The 6,262-nt window shown below is 43.3% G+C and overlaps 1 long non-coding RNA gene across 3 annotated transcripts in view; it reads left to right on the top strand.

Annotated features, from left to right (window-relative positions):
• The first annotated feature begins 606 nt into the window (after nucleotides 1-606).
• LOC135387076 (uncharacterized) overlaps nucleotides 607-6,262 on the top strand; it is a 29,487-nt gene continuing 23,831 nt past the window's right edge. For 2 of the 3 annotated variants that reach the window (XR_010420835.1, XR_010420836.1), the window contains exons 1-2: nucleotides 607-749; nucleotides 2,146-2,202. This is a non-coding gene — a long non-coding RNA (uncharacterized LOC135387076). The remainder of the gene's footprint in view (nucleotides 750-2,145; nucleotides 2,203-6,262) is intronic. The other variant, XR_010420837.1, reaches the window with a different exon arrangement.

Raw genomic sequence — 6,262 nt, 5'->3', positions numbered from 1 at the left:
ATCTGACCTTTAACTCAACCATTGTCCTCATCGTCCTCGTTGTCGTCGTTTTTCGCATTTCCTTCTACAAACGTCGCCAACGCGCGATCTCGGAAGACGAGGCACTAACAGCTGGCGCAGTAAAACTTGTCGGAGCGAATATCGCTCCGAGATCGAGCAGTGTCGGCGCGCTGCGGAGAATCAGTGAACTACATTGTGTGGACGCGTCGTCTGCTTTTACACGTTTATTCAGCGTTTACAGCAGTAGGTGGAGCATAGAAGCGGAGAGTATCGTGCCAGTGATCTTCCGGTGAATATATACTAGAATCACGGAAAAGAACTATCAATTCCGAACATAGGCCCACGTGTTATCCACACTAGAAGGCGCTAGAAGGGTGACAGTTTCGCCCCCTATAGGTCGATCTCGCAGCGAATTGCTTCATCAGCTTGCTTGCATCCTACCTTTATGTTCAATTGTCCATTGAGTTCCATTTTCTGTTTCACACGGAGGTGCAAAAATTTTGATCCCGAGATTAACCGGAACACTTTCGCTTTGCGCAAAAACGGAAGGAAACAACACCGTATTCATTGGTTCGGAGATACCAAAACCAAAACCGGTGTCTTAGAGGTCCTTTGGGCGTGACTTTGATTGCTTGGATTACGATCTGTTATCCAATCCAAACCGGTGTCAGCTCAGTGCCTCATTGCCAACGGCATGGCGTTTGTGTGTATGTGCGCGAAGTTTTGTTTGCTGAAGTGCTGTGTAAAAGGTACAGTATGTCATATTTTTTACAATATTGTGATGAAATCGTGAGCCACCCTTTCTTGTTTCGTTTTTGGGTAATTTGAGTGTCCATGAAGCTGTGACAACTTTTCCTTAGATTGTGATGCGACATTTGTCACTGCTATGGTGAGATTCGTGTACACAAAGCTTTTCCAAGAAATATGTTTGGTTGTTGGTCTAAAATAAGGTGGTGTGATACTGATAACTTACGCCGTTGCGTGCAATCTTATTCATCTTGGCTCAATGTGGAACGGAAACGGGGGAACATTTGGCTAACAAATCACGGTGTTACGTGATTTCTGTTGGAATGTTTTCTTTGGGCAAGCGAATAACAGTTCTCGTGTGTCGCGAACCCGTCGTGTTTGGATATCAGATTTTATAACGATTGTGAGGATCTGCTTTAAGCGAAAAACGGGCCTTTGTGAAGTGTGTTACATACATATAACGCTGCTCGAACTTTGTCACTGAGTTTTAGTGGCGCAAAAACAACTGTTAACTGTGTCACCGTAATGTGCATGTTTTTATACGTTTGAGTGACCTGAAGTTTCGAGAGAAAGTTTTACTTGTGGTCCGCTATATACGATTGCAGAACATAGTCTCAGTTCAGAGAACATAAAGTCTCAGTTTAACTGATTGCATGAAGCGAGATTTTCTAAATAACATTACCAGTGGGCCTTGATAGATCTGATGTTTGTTAAACCAAACTCCTAAGAATGTAATGGTGGGTGCACTAAAAGGTCAGTCACATTTTCGTGCAAGACGTGATATCTCCTTAACGCGATACCTCCTTGACGCACAAACTTCCTATGCCTCAGAGTAAAGCATTTATGCCAGAGAAACCTACGAAAAAGTTGTGGTTACCAAGCACTGTGTAACAAAATAAATACGACCATGCAAACTTTCGCCTCCATCCGTCAGTATAGTGCATAGGAAATACATGAAGACGAAAGTTTGTGTGGCTGTATTTATTTTGTTACACAGTTGCTGGTAACCACAATTTTTTCGTAGGCTTCTTTCAAATAAATTATTCATTGGGTGGCAGCGAAAATCTGTCTGTCAGGTAGGTAAAGCATCACGCACGAAAACGTAACTAACCTTTTATAGCACCCACCCTGTACATTGTGTGCTTCTATTACTCGTTGTTATTTGAAATTAACATGGATGTCGTCCTCGGGTTTGGTTTATTGATTGCTGTGAAGACAGTATATGCAATTTTGTTTACATTCAAGGAAATTGGCTTAAGATTTAACCAGGTCATATTTAAATTTGATAGATGCTTATTAATGTCACTCGCTAATGATTTTAGATCACTATGTTGAAAGAAATACAGAAGTGTCCTCCACATTTTGTCAAGTTCAACATATTGATTTGTTTGTACTCAGGCTTTTGCACTATAAAGTTTGTCCACCAGCTGACCTGCATCTACGCCATGCTGTCAGGTAAAGTTTACTGTTAGAATGGTCTCCGAAGGCTAGTCTTTGCCGTAAGTCGCTTCACTGTGCCTCCAATCCAGTCACACAGCCGTTTTCTGTGCGAGGTCCTGAGGAAGTTCCATGTCGCTGGAACCCCAAAATCATCTTTGTGAAAGCATAGTTTATGAAGCTCTTTCTTGGTTTTTTTTTCTATTGTGGCACAGCACAATGGAAAATATAACTAGGGATCCGGGTTTTTCGGATTTATCCGAAAAATGTACTCCGGTAAAATGTTAAGCAATTTGGATTAATCTGAATAACTCCGCTTGGCAGATGTTTTCCTTGATAACCGGGTTATTATTTTTGACCTCCTTTTGTGTCCTGGCTTTCTTCTGACTTTGTATACCGGCCCCACAGCAACATAATAATGGTTTCCCACCTAGCATTTTGTTCAGCGCTTCGGCATTCATCTCGACCACTTGAGGGTTGACCGCCTGGAGTTTTCCCCAGCCTGTTTTCAGAATTCCTTGTCCTACACGTAACCTAAGCACTAAAACAAGCATCGAACCAAGGTCATACGGAGTGGTCTTTTGGAAAGGGCAACTAGTTGCAGTGCTGGCAACAAGATGAGACACAAGCGAAAGCTGCCCTGCGACTACATCAAGCAGTACCCTGATTTCGCAGAGTTCACATGGTCCCGTGCAGGGTGAGCACTGCACACGGAAAGGGTGCATTTGGAATTGCGGAATACCTCAGTGTGCGTCGCACAAAATGTATTGTTAAGCTTGTGTCTCTTCAGTGTTGAAGCAATGAATGTGAGAACTGCGTTTTTTGCTGCACAACTGTGTGTGCGTCGTAAAGTTTTCTCCGAATTTCGGATATTAACTGACATGTAAATCATACACTCCGAAAAACTTAGTTTTTTGAAAAAACAGTAAAATCTGAAAAACATCCTCTTGTAATGGCCAGGAATAAACTTCGAAAACCCGGAACCCTAAATATAATGCAGCTTCTTGATATGAGGATGAGTCCGGATGCAGTACTAACCGGATTATGCTGCAAGTATCTACACTGCATCTATTCGTACTGAAATTGACCTCCAGGAAGTCACCGGGGCACCTTCAACAGGATGTATGAGATGTACCGTAATTTCACGTGTATAAGCCGCACCGCAGATAAGCCGCAGGACGCGTTCTTAGGAACGTTTTGAAAATTTTCTGGCAGATAAGCCGCACTCGCAGATAAGCCGCGGGCAATCCGAGACGACTGATTTGTGAGACAAAGGAGACCATAGGGAAGGCCTTGTGGTCCATACTACAGGGCCGGCATAGTGTACAGCAAATGAGGTCAGCTCTAGAGTTCTACCAAGATCGGATTGTGCCCTTGTTGGGAGTTTTTCATGGATTGATGGGTCAGCGGTCTTCCAGAAGACGTGAATCACCGTCACCACTATCGTTAAAGCTGCTTGGGGGAATGCACCAGGAAGATCAGTCTACTCGAATGTGGACCCCTCCCTGTTACGCACTGTTCGTGCATCAGGGCAGTGCTGTTCCAGAGACACTGTCGGCCCTTTCGTTAAAACCGGCGTATGGGAAAAATACCAGGAACAAATAGTCATCAGATAAGCCGCACCGGTGGATAAGCTGCAGAGCGCCCGTGAGAAAAAAAATCACGCATAAGCCGCGGCTAATACGCGTGAAATTACGGTAATATTGATTTGTTAAGTACAGTCAACCCTCGATTTATGAACCTTCGATTTATGAATTCCCTCGTTTTATGAACACTAGCACGGGGAACCAAACTTTTTACATGCATTTTTCCCTCGTTTAATGAACCTCGATATTCGAATAATGAATGGAATTTCTGGGAACCAACTAGGAATTACCCAGCGTTTTTGCCCTCAATTTATGAACGGATCGTTCCGAGGCCAACAAAAACATTCAAAGGGATTATTCGTGGTCTTATGAATGACTCCTGAACAGACAAAACATTTTCCAGGTATTGCACCCTCGGTTCAACAACAAACGGGTTTTTGCAGAAGTGTTCCTGACCTCAATTCATGAATAATGTGTCCGCTGTCACCCGAAGATTAATAAACATAGGTTAAAAACCCCAGAGGAAATCCGAGACCAGTTGAGCGCAAATGTGCTGACATCTCCTCTTTCCAAGATTGACACAGCGGAAAGCATCGTCCAAAGCAAAATTAAACTATTTGGTATTGCATATTAAACAGAGTGTGAATGCGCTAACATCTGTGCTTTGTGAGATTGATATAGCAGAAGGCATGGTCGAAAGCAAAATTACATAATATATTGCACTATAAACACAATACCAACTCGGAAATACTGTTCCGTTTGCTCGATAGAACTCACTTAAAGGAATTTTCGATTTATGAACGACTTTTCGGGTAACCGAGGGTGTTCATAAATCGAGGGTTGACTGTATTGTCATGCTACGGGTGCCACAAGTCAGCATGTGGAATGGAAAAGTGATGACTTAAATGAAATTTGAAAACAAAGTTAACAAAATCATTCCTAAAAATCACAAAAAAGGACCTCCCAATTAAAAAATTTTTTCAAGCGGACACATTCACCATCATTTCAGGGTTAACAGAATGCTCGTATTGTGTTGGCCACTTAGATTTGTTTGGCTAGCAATATAGGTAATTTCTGAAATTCTGCATAATTCTCAATGCTTTCTTCACCCTGGGAAATTACTTTGTTTTCACGTCTTCACCAAGTGACCAGCTCCACGTCTCCAAATTTTAAGTCCATATGTATAGGCAAGTGACTCAGATAAGAAAAGAAGGAAACATACTGTGAACAAGTGGAATTCTAGACCTATCATATGGCATGAAAGGCACATGAACATGTTTCTTCATACAGAATGAAAGAGTGATTCTTTATAGCCCGCTGATGTTTACAGACCTAAATATCTTTAGCAGTTTTCTCAGGAGAAGCCTTTAAAGGAGCATTAAAGTGGTATCTAACATGGCCAAAAATTGCTGTCATCTTGTAACGCACTATGTGAAAAGCATTCCCACAAAATATTTTTGTCCAAAGTTGTTTCACCGCGGCACAATTAATTTGCAAAATCGCCTACCCACTCTCTCAAATCACCCACTCTAGTGTGACGTTTCTGGTAGAGAACCCCCTCATTCGCTGGTAGGAAAAACCGTCCGTTACGAACATTGCGAGCTGTTTCTTGTTGACTTCTATTCCATATATGATTTATATCACGTTTTCTAAAAAAAAACGAAGCATATATGCACCCTGACAAAATAAGGTTGCAATAGTAAGAGTAATATATTCGTGGCTTCTGTGCAATCTCGGAACTCACAGTAGCAGAAAGCAAGCGATGACGTCGGTATTGTGGCACCACCTGTTAGCCACTGAATCAACTGTGCGGTGAGAACTGTCAGAGAAGCTGCGCACTGTCGGGAAGCACTGGGGTATCGCTGTACAGCACACAGTTAATTTATTGCTGCACCACTCGTTCTTCCCGTGGTGTCAGTGGTCCCAAAAAATCGAGGTCGTGTCGTTGACAGCCTTCAAGTCCTCCGTTTCGAACATCACGCAGCCGAAGGACGCCTGGCGTCTCCGAAGCGGTAGCAGACGCTCCGGCCTGCGCGGTGTTGCTCACCTCAATCATGTGATACCAGATCCAATGAGGAGCGTCCCTACCACTTGCGTCACACAGTGATGCACGTGGCGGCTCTCATCACGTGGCTATCCTGAAGGCGAAGGAGGGTGTTTCGCGCATGGAGAGGTTCGGGGGGGCTATTGCAGGCGTCCCAATTTTGCTACGGTTGGACTAACTGTGAGAAAACTGTTTTCGGCCGCCTAGAATTCCATACTGACCAAAAACAGAGACAAGGTTGTGTGCCTCTAGACTGCTCCTTTAAAGGCACCTCACTTTCATGGTAACTTGAGGTGTTTAGCGGCACCTAACGTGAAAATGCGTTCAAATTCAGCAAAAATATTTTGTGGGCAATGGTTTCTCTATGGTGTCATACCTGCCAACTCTTTTGGATTATCCAGGAGACTCCCAAATTTTGTTCCATCTCCCACTTGTCCGGATGCACCCT

This window comes from Ornithodoros turicata, chromosome 3, assembly GCF_037126465.1.
Source record: "Ornithodoros turicata isolate Travis chromosome 3, ASM3712646v1, whole genome shotgun sequence".
Classification (NCBI taxonomy): Eukaryota; Metazoa; Arthropoda; class Arachnida; order Ixodida; family Argasidae; genus Ornithodoros; species Ornithodoros turicata.
Note: the sequence above shows the minus strand (reverse complement) of the source record. Positions and strands in the feature narration are given on the sequence as shown.